This window comes from Myotis brandtii, unplaced genomic scaffold, assembly GCF_000412655.1.
Source record: "Myotis brandtii unplaced genomic scaffold, ASM41265v1 scaffold8, whole genome shotgun sequence".
NCBI classification, from domain to species: Eukaryota; Metazoa; Chordata; class Mammalia; order Chiroptera; family Vespertilionidae; genus Myotis; species Myotis brandtii.
Window position 1 is genome coordinate 1,097,417 of NW_005371219.1, and position 13,286 is coordinate 1,110,702.

The following is a 13,286-nucleotide window of genomic DNA, read 5'->3' on the forward strand; positions in this document are numbered from 1 at the left end:
GGTCAGTGTGTGTCATAGTGACCAGTCATTCTCAGCCATTCTGCTGTTAGGGTCAATTTGCATATTACCATTTTATTATATAGGATTTGCTTCATGATTAGATTTCAAGCTTCATGGACTTTCCATTTTGAATTACCTTACTATGTAAGATTTGATAAGATTGGTCTATTATCATTTGATTCAGATTAAGATACTCTAAACTGATATAGATTCATATTTATTTCTGCCCATTAGGTCCTAGGGCAGTGATGGTGAACCTATGACACGCGTGTCAGAGGTGACATGCGAACTCATTTTTTTGGTTGATTTTTCTTTGTTAAATGGCATTTAAATATATAAAATAAATATCAAAAATATGTCTTTGTTTTACTACAGTTGCAAATATCAAAAAATTTCTATATGTGACATGGCACCAGAGTTAAGTTAGGGTTTTTCAAAATGCTGACACGCTGAGCTCAAAAGGTTCGCCATCACTGTCCTAGGGTAATAACTTCTCTTTTCCTTGAAAGTTTGGCCCGAATGCCAATATGCATTCCTAGAGAATATTATTTGCCTACAACATGGAAATTAGTACTATTAATTAGAGATTGTGGGAGACTTCACAATTCCCCACCCTCCCCTATGTCTATGCTCTTTGAAATATGACTTTACAGATCCTCGCATTAAGAGGTAGTTTTATTTCCTATGTCTTGAATCTGGATTGACCTTATAATTTACTAGTTTCAAGTCTAGGCCTCAAGAGGTTTGACTTATTTCCGTTCATTTTCTTGGAATCCTCTCCCAACTATATGTGCAAGCCTGAGTTAGCCTTCTAATATATGAGTGATAACATGGAGCATAAAAAGGATGACCTCTCAGTTGAGGTCATCCTGGATAAGCCAGTCCCCAGTCAACCCACTAGCTGACTGTTGATACATGAGCAAGCCTAGTTGAGATGAGTCATATCCAATCCAGAATAGCAGAACATCCCAGTTAACCTCTGATTTATAAACTAAATAAAAGAGTTGTTATTTTAAGCCACTAAGCCTTGTGGTGGTTTGTTATGCAGCATTATGTAGCAATAGATAATTGATAAAGGGTCTTCATCGACTTATAATCCATGACCGTCATGAGGAACAATATAGCTGGTTTAAGTAAATATTTTAATTAATTTAATTTCATTAGATTTTCAACTCAATGCTAGAGTCTTTCCTCATAGAAGAAGAATGGGCCTGGCTGGGGTGGCTCAATGGTTGAGCATCGACCCATGAACCAGGAGGTCATGGTTCAATTCCTGGTCAGGACACATGCCCAGGGTTGCAGGTTCTATCTCCAGTGGGGGGCATGCAGGAGGTAGCCGATCTATGATTCTCTCTCATCATTGATGTTTCTATCTCTCTTCCTCTCCCTTCCTCTCTGAAATCAATAAAAAAATTTTTTTAAAGAAGAATGGTACAACAATACACCCTGTATCTCATGGAACAAAGCCAGTGATTTTTATAGATCCTGCAATGCACAGCATGTAAAACTCCCTGACCCCAGGCAGTAAAACTACTATACTTGGGAATTCTAGTGTGCATATAGGAAGTACTAACAAATGGGGTTTGCTAGTGCTGAGCCAAACAAACACCCTCAAAACAAAGTAGTCATAGGTTCTCATACAATGCTAGTAGAAGTTACTTTATGGAAAAATGTTGCAAAAGCTTTGAATGTCATCTTAGTCAGTTTGGGCTACTATAACAAATCACTATAGACTAGTGGCTTAAACCACAAACATTTAGTTGTCACACTTCTGGAAGCTGGAAGGCCTGAGATCGGAGTGCCAGCATGGTTGGATGTTGGTAAGGATCCTCTTACTGTTTCCTCACGTGGTAGAGAAAGAGAGAAAGGAAGCAAGCTCTCTTATGGCATGGATCCCATCATGAGGACTTCTCTCAAGACCTAATTACCTCCAAAAAGCCTATCTCCAGTTATTTAGTCCATTAGGGATTAGGGTTTAAACATGAATTCTGAGAGTACACAAACATTCAGTCAATAGCAAATGTGTCTATATCTTTTGGTTGGAAGAATAAAAATAAACTAACCCTGTGTCACATCTGGACATTATAATTCTCAGACAAATCACATTAATTATCACACATAGATGAAGCTCTGAAAATAATATCACACTACAAGCAAAGTCTTGGTCTGCCTATCTCTTATTAGTATTTTTGACTTGTGAAGTCAAATATGATAGCAAATAGCCACATGTGTCTATTTATATTTAAAATAATTGAAATGTAATAAAATTAAACATTGCAGTTTCTGAACCTCATTAGCTACATTTCATGTGTCAATAGCCACATATGGCTAGTGGCTACAGTGTGGACAGGACAGATGCAAACTTTTCCGTAATTATAGAAAATTCTATTGAACAATCCTGCATTCTACATTTCTAACCCCATAAAGTAAATTTGATTGCTTCTATGGTTATTTGGATTTAATTCACAAGTTAATGTTTTGAGCATGATCACTCATTAAATATCCTGACCACTATACCAGCAGAAAAAATGTTTTGAGACAAGGCTTCCACTTTGCTTGGTGATTCCCACAGAGCAGCCACACCAAATAAGGTGGACTGGTTCTCACAAAGACCAGGTATATCTACAATCACCTGTTTAAATTTAATATCGTTCCTTATTCCATGCCATTTTTTAAAATCCTCAACCAAGGATATGTTTTTATTGATTTTAGATGGAGAGGAAAGGAGATGGAGAGAGAAAGAGAGAGAGGGAGGGAGAGAGAGAGAGAGAGAGAGAGATCAGTGTGGGATTGAAACATTGATCTGTTGTGTCCAGCACATGCCCTGACCGGGGATGGAACCCAAAACCTGGGTATGTGCCCTGACCAGGAAGTGAGCATGTGACCCTTCAGTGAATGGGACAAAACTCCAACCACTGAGCAATACTGGCCAGGGTGATTCCATGCCATTTTTAATGATTTGATGGATTTATAGAAACATGTACATGGGAGAGAAACATTGATTTGTTGTGTCCAGCACATGCCCTGACCGGGGATGGAACCCAAAACCTGGGTATGTGCCCTGACCAGGAAGTGAGCATGTGACCCTTCAGTGAATGGGACAAAACTCCAACCACTGAGCAATACTGGCCAGGGTGATTCCATGCCATTTTTAATGATTTGATGGATTTATAGAAACATGTACATGTTCTATCACTTAAAACTAATAAAAGTTGATGCATGGACATAAGTTTTCCATCCTTTTACTGTACATGCATCTTGGTTCTGTTCTCAAAGGCCTTGATGTTGTATCTTTTAATAGAAACATTTATCTTTTAATAGAAACATTTAACTGACAGTTGCATAATATTGGATATGCTAGTGAACTTTTGTTATGATGTCTGCAAACTACTTACTTGGAGATTACTAGAATTTGGTTCAATCCATTAAAAAAATTCTCTGACAGATCAATTTTCTCCATAATAATCAACTTATATATTTCCAAAATTTTATGGTCCAGCCTACTTCCTGAACAAATTTGAGAGTGAATGCTTTTAATGATTAAAACCTATAGCTGTTCTTCATAAAGAGTTTACCCTGGCATGAGAGGCAAATATATATTTAGGTTGTCCCAAACAGGGTTACTCCACATCTTATATGTCGTGTTACTTCTGTGACCTTAAGTTAAGAGATAGCCAGACATTTCTCCAGCAAAATGTGTTTATGCGGGAACAACAAAGACTTGCATTTCAGGACATGTGCTCTAATGGCGGACCATGCTCAAGTCCAGATAAGCAAAGGAGGGGACTCCTTTCATGAACTTGGGAGGGGCTTTTTAAACAAAGAGTTCATTGGAAGAAACTGAAATTTCAAATAGAGTGACTTTTTATTGACTGAGTTATAGAAGTCTCCCAGTGGCTAAGCTGTTACTGGCAAGAAGGAGTCTTTTCTTCCTCCTGTGAGGTGGGGTGGTAGTATGAATTGCTGTACTAAAGCACATCTCTTCTTGTTGGTGTCAGTAGTGTACCTTGAGTGACATGTGGGTGAAAGTTTTTCTTTAAGCCTCCCGACTCCATTTCAAATGAGATTTTTTTGTTTATTAACTTTTACTCCTCACGAGGAGTATAGTTTCTCATTTCATGTCTTGTACACATTTGCTGCTGGGGAATTTCACACAAAGTAAAAATTGTAATTTCAGCCATCATAAAACGTTATAGTCCTTCTTATGATGGGTCTGACCAAATATACTTGGAGTTTGGCTCATTTACACTATTTTACCTTTTTTATAGTTTTATTGAGGACAATTGCCATATAGTAAAATTCACATATTTAAAATGCACAGTTTGATAAATTTTGACATATGTAAATGCCCAAAAAGCAATCATGACTCTCAAAATAATGAAAATATCACCCCCCAGATTCCTTTGTGTCATGCTGAAAATTCCTCCCTCCAAACACTCCCTATCCTTCCCCACTCCTATACACAAGCAATCACTTATTGGTTTTCTGTCACTATAGTTAATTTGCAATTGCTGCACTTTAATATGAATGAAATTGTACATTGTAAACTCTTTTCTGTCTGCCTTCTTCTACTCAGCATAATTATTGTGATGAGATTCAATATTGTATTGCATATATCAGCAGTTCATTCCTTTTAATTGCCGAGTAGTGTTCTATTATATGGATATATCACAATTTATTCATTCATCATCTGGTGATAGGCATTTAAGTTGTTTCCAAATTTTGGTTATTACAAATAAAGCTGCTTTTAAAATCCATATACAAGTATTTGTATAGAAATATGCTTTTATTTCTTTTGGCTCAAATTCTAGAAGTAGAATGGCTGGATCTTGCAGTAGCTATATGTTTATGAAGTTGACTTTGAGCTGGTGATAAGTGGCAGTAAAATATATAGTCTGGATAACAATTGCCCTTGAAGGATGGCCTTAATGTCAGCTGATTGGTTGAAAAATAGCCTTTCAGTGTATGTGATAACTTGGAAGTCAGAAAAAAATCATAGGACTAGAATGGACAGCGCACTGTCTATTTATCATTTCAGGGACATGAATATTTCTTTATTTCTTAAATATTCAGAGGGAAGCATTTTTAGATGAATGCAATATTTATTGTGAAGGTCAATTTCATGCAATAAGAAAGCTAGTTGGTTTCGCCATGGGGGTCTTTTATTTTCTACTTTCTGCAGTTGGCTGGAGGCTAATACATCATGCATAACAGCTAATGAGAGGTGCATGTTTTCTACTGCTGCCTTAACAAATAATCACAAAGTTAGCAGCTTAAAAATAACACCCTTTTAGTATCTCACAGTCCTGTAGGTCAGAAGTCACAGGATGACATGGCTCAATTGAGTCTTGTGTAGTGTCTCAGAAGGCTCTGTGGATACATGCTTCCTAAACTCATTTAGGTTGTTGACTGAATTCTGTTCTTTGCAGTTGTAGTACAGAAGTCCTTGTTTCTTTGCTGTGTGTCAGCCAGCAGCTGTTTCTATAAGTTTCCCACATGCTTTTTCATGCTTCCCATATGTCTGCTCCAGCAAGGGTAGGCCAAGTTCCTCTCACGCTTTAGATCTCTTCAATATGCGCTCTGTTACATTTCTCTATCTCCAGCCAGAAAAAGCTTTCTGCCTGTGAGGCTCCTGTGGTTTACATGGGTCCACCTGGATAATACAGAGAAATCCTTGTATTTCTAAAGGCCTCAATCTTAGTTATATCTGCAAAGTACCTTTGCCATGTAAGATAGCATTCACAGGTTCCAGATTTGGGCATCTGTAGGTGGCCATTCTGCTTACCACAAAAAGTTAATAACTGTTACTCCTTATCTATTTCCTAAAAGACCCTTCATTATTTTAGTTAAATGATCACTGCAACCCCTTCCATCTAATAGGCCTGGAATATCATCTCTCATAAGAGTATTTGCAGGCATTTAGTAGACACTGGTTTACCTCACATATGTGATTGCTTGTGGACTGTTGTTTTTTGTTGTTGTTTTTGTTTGTTTGGTGTGTGTGTGTGTGTGTGTGTGTGTGTGTGTGTTTTCTCCTAACATGACTAACAAGTCTTTTCCCCCTATCTCTGTTATGGTTCTCAATTCTAGGATCTATTTCCTAGATTACCAAATTGACAAAATGTGTTTTTCATTGATAACTGTGCTTCATTAAACCTAAATACTTATCTGTACATATTATTTGGGACAATGGTCAGGAAAGGAATTAGAAGTAGATTTACTCCATTTCCTGGAAGTATTGTGGTGCGTCATCTGTCATCATTAGGTAGGATTCAGCTGGTAGGAGACACTTGGGTTCCCTGGTAATAGATCTTTGCTGTCATTGAGGAAGGAGTTAAGCTTCTCTTCATACGGGTGTGAACAATGGCAGTAATGCTTAAAATCTCAGAAACAAAAGCCTAAATTCTGAGATGTTGATTCTGGTGTGTTTCTCTCTCTCTCTCTCTCTCTCTCTAGGGTGTGAACAATGGCAGTAATGCTTTAAAATCTCAGAAACAAAAGCCTAAATCCTGAGATGTTGATTCTGGTGTGTTCTCTCTCTCTCTCTCTCTCTCTCTCTCTCTCTCTCTCTCTCTCTCTTCATTATGTATTTCCTATAAGTCTAGAAAAATACAATGGGGGGAAAGTCAAACAGATTATTATTATCAAATCCTTGATCTTAGGCTAATTTTCTATTATTCCTCCCTTTGCCTTTCTCATCCTTCAACCATTTCACTGCTAATTAGGATTCTAACAGGACTGATCAGTGGTTGAAAAATGAAATATGGGTACATCAAGCCTAATTACTAGCCCCAGTGTGAGGTTTGGGGAATGAGAGACTAAAAATCAGTGACCAGAAAGTGTGGCTCTTTATTCATCCTTGTTAGTCCCTAGAATGCCTGTGACAGTCATGGGTAACTGAGTGGCTTTGTTCTCAACCTATGGATGACCTTTAATATAAAGATCTGGGCATAATTAGAATTCAGATTGTTTTACAGGATAAAGAAGTTGGGCCCAGAAGATTTATTGTCTTGTGTATAGCCACACAACACAAATGTCATGTAAACTTTCTCATATAATAGCCTATTATCCTCCTGGATACATATGGGGAAGCTGAGGCCAGAATTTGTTATTGACTTACAGTTACTATGACTAGCTTACATTTGTCACTATGAATAAGCTAAGACCAGAAAGTAAGTCTGCTGTTCTTTCTCCATACATGCTTCCCACCAGTTTATGTCAGGCAGGTGTGGAACAGTCGTAGGGAAAGCAGATATGCTGTACTAGAGTGGCATATGGTGTGGAAAGTACCTGACATGTCATTATCTGCATCTTTACACACCACTAGAGTGCCATGATGCCTTATTTCCCACTAATAAATCACTATAAACATGAGGTCTTTGCCTTGACAACCTTATTTTCTCTCAGCCCAAGAATATTCCGTTGATATATGACCAGACCTCATTCTTGCACAAATTCCTCTGTAAAGAATTTATTTTCATTTAGAAGCCCCTTTTTTCCTTTGAAACTCAGCTAAAATTTAATGAGGAAAAATATCTATTGTGCAGTCTCACTCTTAAAGCTAATAAGAGTCTTCAGATGCAGAAGTTTTATAGGTACTATCTGCACTCAGTTAGGAATAATTTAGAAATGAATAAGAAATTCTTTTCATTGACTGATATTTTGCAGATTAAATCTGAAACCTCTTGAACTTTGTTATTGCTTCATGCAGATTGTAAGGCTTCAGAACTTGGCAGTGGTTTTGAAACTCCTCCAGGAAGGTATTAATAGTGTCATAACTTGTATTTATGTAATGTCCTTTTTTCAACTGGTTTAAATCACTTGCACATTGTTTTAGTCTGTCTCTATTACATGAATATAAAGTTGTCAAGTGGAAGGTCTCACTATCCGCATTTCATAAGTAGAAGCCCTAAGGGTCAATGGAGGACACATAATTCTGTAGTAGGTATTTCCCAGCTCTGAATCCCTCTCTGGGGAAGTTGCTGTCACTACTGAGAAGCCTCTTATTTGCATTACATTGCACTACTATTCATTCTGTTTCAACTTCTGCTTCATCCCAATTCCCAGCTCCTGTGTCCCTCTTCTCTTTATTTGCCCACCCACTAATTTCCATCAATACCCTCTTTCTACTCCAAGTTCTGGAACCACATTCTTAATCTTCAAAGTGTGTGGGTCTCTCCAGGGGGCTCTGGGCCTCAATAACATGATTCTTTTTAGTGGATCTATGGTGGAGGCAGGAATCTTCACTGGAGCAAATACCTTCAAAGGGTCCAATGCTGATATTAGTTGAGAAAAATGCCTCATGATCAATCCTGAGGAAAGGGCTTTAGGATCTTGAGCCTATGACCTATGCCTCGTATATAACAGGTCATTTGTCTTAGTTTAGGTTGAGTTCCTGAGAGGTAGAAACAGAGGCAGAGATTCTTTTGCTAATGATTTATTGAGATGTGTTCTCAACAGAAGGAGAGGGAGGGAAGCCAGCTTTTCATAGAATTTAGGGTCTGTGTTTGCTACGGCAGAAATTTAAAAAGCACTGCCTCCAACCACTTTCCTGGCAGGAAATTCTTTTTGTAAGATACAGCACAATGATGTTATTGGTAAAGTATGAGTTGCCATTTTCAATGATGGTATAATCCAAGCTCAAAGTTTGGAGGTTTAGAGAGCAAGAGAGTTTGGGGTTGGGTGGGTAGGAAAAAGATGGATCAGGGCTGAAATTACTTGGGTCTAACAAGCTCAGGTCTAAGAAGGCTTCTATGTGGCCTGTCCCTGTCTGTTTTAATCTGAATTTGGTGTGGGGCCCAAGCTCCAACAAATGGGAAAATGTTAACTTTGCTTTCTTTGCTTGCTTAGTTCACCCATCTTCCTCAGGATATCATGTGTGTCTATGGCTTAAAAGAAGACTCATGAGTTTATGGATGCTTAGAATATTTGCTGTAGACAGCCATCGAGGAAATTAGGCCTAAAAGCATAGGGACTTCCATTGACTTATTGCTTCTAATTTAAAACCCTCTGACTGGCTATTTAAAATTTAATAAATAATATCTATTATTATTGTTATCTTTATTAACCATGTTAATAGAGGATCCATCAATCAGACATCCTTCGTGCTACCGTGGAGGCAGGAGAGCTTCTGGCTGAGCGACGCTCCCCCTGTGGGAACACACTGACCACCAGGGGGCAGCTCATGCGTTGAGTGTCTGCCCCCTTGTGGTCAATGTGCATCATAGCAACCAGCCGTTCAGTTGATTTGCATATTAGCTTTTTATTATATAGGATTGTTGTCTAAGAACTCTATTTAGTTTCATGAAAACAAGCAAGGTATGCTTCAATTGCAGGTGGGTCTGTTCTGACAATATGATAGTGGTTTTGCAATTAGGCATAGGGGATGTGTTGTGGTGGATTTCTGGAAGCAAAATGACCCTCAGTTATCCTTGCTCTTTATATACAAGGCTACTCTGGACATCAAAAATGTATCTCTACATCACATTCAAAGAAGCTAAGGACAATAGAAACTTAACAATAAACCATTATATTCCTTGGTACACAAAAGAGTATTTTCTCTCTGCACTAATATAATTTTAAAAAATCCACTGAGGCAATTTTATGCTGTTCAGTCTACATGAGTAGTTGTAGAAATACCTGGTGATTCTGATTCAGCAGTTGTTGAGGCGAAGGAAAATCATCATTGCCTTGACTTTATAGTTCTTGAGCTATCAGGGGGCACAGCTGAAAAATCAATGCCCAGTGTTTTTAGAGGATATGCTTTTAATGGTTTTCCTGTTGACCTCATCACTAGAAAAACTTCTAGATCAATGTGGCAGTGTCATGCTGATCAGTCTATTTCATGGTTTTCTCTTCCCAAATATTTCTGAGCACATGCAGGGTGAATATACATACCTTGGTTCCAGTGCTCATTTCTCAGCAAACTAATCTTTACATTGACTTTTTAGTTAATGGCAGAATTTATCTCTGCCGCTGCCTTTTTGTTCCTCCCTGTGTAAGAAATCAGTTCAGGGGGACAAATGGCAAATCTCTAACCTCATCAGAGTGCTATGACAGCTCAGCATGCCCTGTGTTAATTAGAAGGAAGCTTCTTCTATGTCAAGCTCATTTGAAGAATTTTGAAAAAATATCAGGGCTCAAAATAGTACAGTTCTTTGAGTGCACACACACATAGCAGTATTTAATGTAAAGCATGTGCAAGTGAACACAAGCACAATCATGCACACACACACACACACAGAGTATTAAAAAGTTCTACTATCACTGAATTTTACAGCTGGAACTAGGATGGACCTCAAACAACACAGGTTTTGGTCTAAATCTTGTACATCAGCCTAGACTTATACCTTTATGATGAGCTACAGGTATCCATTATTTTTTTCTTTAATGTAGCCTTGGTTATGACTAACCCTGTCCATCATTTCTGCTATCACACTTTTGAACCTTAGTGGGTAGTGTGTGTTAAGGTCTCTGTGCTCCTCCTTCTCTCTAGAGTTGGATACTTGTTTATGTGTTTTTGAGAATCAAATAAATACATAGAGGGGTAGGGGGCACACTCATTTCATCCAAATTCCAAGGTGTAATGGGAGATAATTGTCTTTGTTACACTTTGGGTACCAAAATGAACAAGGAATAAGTGTAGACAAAGAATCATCTTGACTACATTTGTGCTCGTCTCATATATCTTCATCTAAGAATAACTAGAAACCATGGTGGGGGGAGGGGAATCTTGATATGTTGCCCAGTTATTTCCGTTGAACCGAATCCCATGATTGAAGCATCATCCAAAAAGGGTGTAACACCTGGCATCCTAGAAAGCAAAGTTCCCATAAGGCACTAAAAGTCTCACAGTCAACAGAAATATTGGTGCAGAGATGCTAAATTCCATATGCTCCTTAAGAGTGTTTTTGATGAGTGTGTTTTGATAATTTTGAGCAAGGTTAGTTTGCAAAGACATGACCCCAACAGTGAGGTTAGCAGTCTATGTCAACTACACGCATAGAGCATGGATGTTGCTTGAGAGAATCCCTTGTGGTACTTTTGAGCCTCCTTATAGTTTGTTCTTATCACATGGCTTCCAAACTGATTTTTGCCAACCAAATCTGTATGCCTGCCTCCTGGGTCACTTGTTTAATTAGATTCTTATGTTAACCTTCAGTGGGTATTTCCACTTAGAAAAGAAAAAGCACTTCTAGCTGTTTAAGTGCATGGACAACAATTGTGTCTAAAAAAACATCGATCCTGGAGCATTCTGGGAACTCATATAACCTTGGGAAATCAGTTAATAGTTTCCTGTGGCAAGGTAAGTTTGAGGGTCGTAGAATATAGAATATTTATTTTTAGTAGTGTGCTTCTTTCCAAATGAATTTTTCCTGTTGGTTTTAACCTTTTCTATGTAGTAATAAATGGAGCATTAATATGAAAGAACCATGCAAAAATTTCTGCCTCTGTATCAGCATCATCCACTGTAATAAATCATAGTGACCTCATCACATTAGGAAATGTGTATGAGTTCTCTCTATAGATGATACATAATCTACATTCAGGCAGATTTCATGTTGTACACACAAATATTTATGAATGTAGTTTCAAATACCACATCTTTCCATGAGCCTGCTGAATGTAATACCTATCTAGGGCTGTGACTAAGTAAGAGACAGAACACTGGAATCAGCCAGCTGGGTGTTGGAATAGTCACCAGCACTCTCCAGCTGTGTGATCTTGAACAACTCATTTGAGCCACTAAACCTTGGATTTTCCATCAGTAATATCACCTATTTCTTAAGTTATTGTGAGATGAATAATACACGTAAAACACCTAATTAAGTTCTTCTCACATAGCAAGCATGTGATCATGTTATCTCTTCTTACCTAATTCTGGACTGGGTTTGATGCTAATTCTTGTATATTTAAAAAATAAAGTTTGTATTTTAAAATAGTTTTAAAGAAAAGTTGCAAATCTATATCAGAGAGTTCTCATATACTCTGCTCCCATTTTCCCCAACTGTTAAGATTTCATATTGCTATGTTATGTTTACCACAATTAATGAACCAACCATGGTACATTATTATTAACTAAATTTCATATTTTTTCATATTTCATCAGTTTTCTTTGTTCTGTCCCAGGATACCACCTAGAATATTGAAAATTATATTTATTTTTTCATGTCTCCTTAGTCTCCTCAGCTGTGAAAATTATTGAACTTCCCTTGTTTTTGATGACCTTGATAGTTTTTAGGTCAGGTATTTTGTAGAATGTCCCTAAATTTGAATTTGGCTGATGTATTTCTCACAGCCAGACTGGGATTATAGGGATTTGGGGGAGGAAGACCACAGAAGTGAAGTGTCTTTCTTAACAGCATATCAAGAGTACACCCAATCAATTTAACACTGATGATAACTAGCATTGATAACCTGGCTAAGGTAGTGTTTCCCAGGTCTTTCTAAATCCCCCCTTTTATGCTGTACCCTTTGAAATGGGCCACTAAGTGTATTTCATACTTAAGGGGTGGTGAATTATGCCTCACTTTCTTAAGGGAAGAGTATCTACATAAATTGTAATTTTTCTGTACAGATTTCTCTCCTCTCCACATTTTTTAATTTAATTAACATTTTTTTTATCAGAGTGGATTCATGAGTATTTATATTGCAATCTAATTCTGTATTATTTATTTTGTTTCTCAAATTATTATAGCTTTCAGTTGCCTCTAGTGTTCCTATGACATATCTCTATTATTTTGTTTTTAAAGTACTTTCTGGTACTATAAGATGCACCAGGCTTAGCTTGTATATTTTCTACCCCAGCATTATTTAGTTGGTTATTTCTCCAAAAGAGTCCTAATCCCTTTTATTAGATAACTAGAGGCCTGGTGCACGAAATTCAAATTATTATAGCTTTCAGTTGCCTCTAGTGTTCCTATGACATATCTCTATTATTTTGTTTTTAAAGTACTTTCTGGTACTATAAGATGCACCAGGCTTAGCTTGTATATTTTCTACCCCAGCATTATTTAGTTGGTTATTTCTCCAAAAGAGTCCTAATCCCTTTTATTAGATAACTAGAGGCCTGGTGCACGAAATTCGTGCACTGGGGGGTGGGGTTCCCTCAGCCCAGCCTGCCCCTCTCACAGTCCAGGAGCCTTCAGTGGATGTCCTACTGACGGCCACAGTCTGGCAGCAGAGGCTCGGAGCAGGTGTCCTGTGTGTGTGTGTATGTGTCCGCTGGGGGCCTGCCCCCAGCCGCATTGGAGGCTCAGAGCAGGTGCTGTGTGTGTGTGTGTGTG

The 13,286-nt window shown here is 37.9% G+C and overlaps 1 protein-coding gene across 3 annotated transcripts in view; it reads left to right on the plus strand.

Annotated features, from left to right (window-relative positions):
* The window catches only part of GRM1 (glutamate receptor, metabotropic 1), a 305,009-nt gene that overhangs the window by 224,934 nt on the left and 66,789 nt on the right, over window positions 1-13,286 (plus strand). The window lies entirely within an intron of this gene.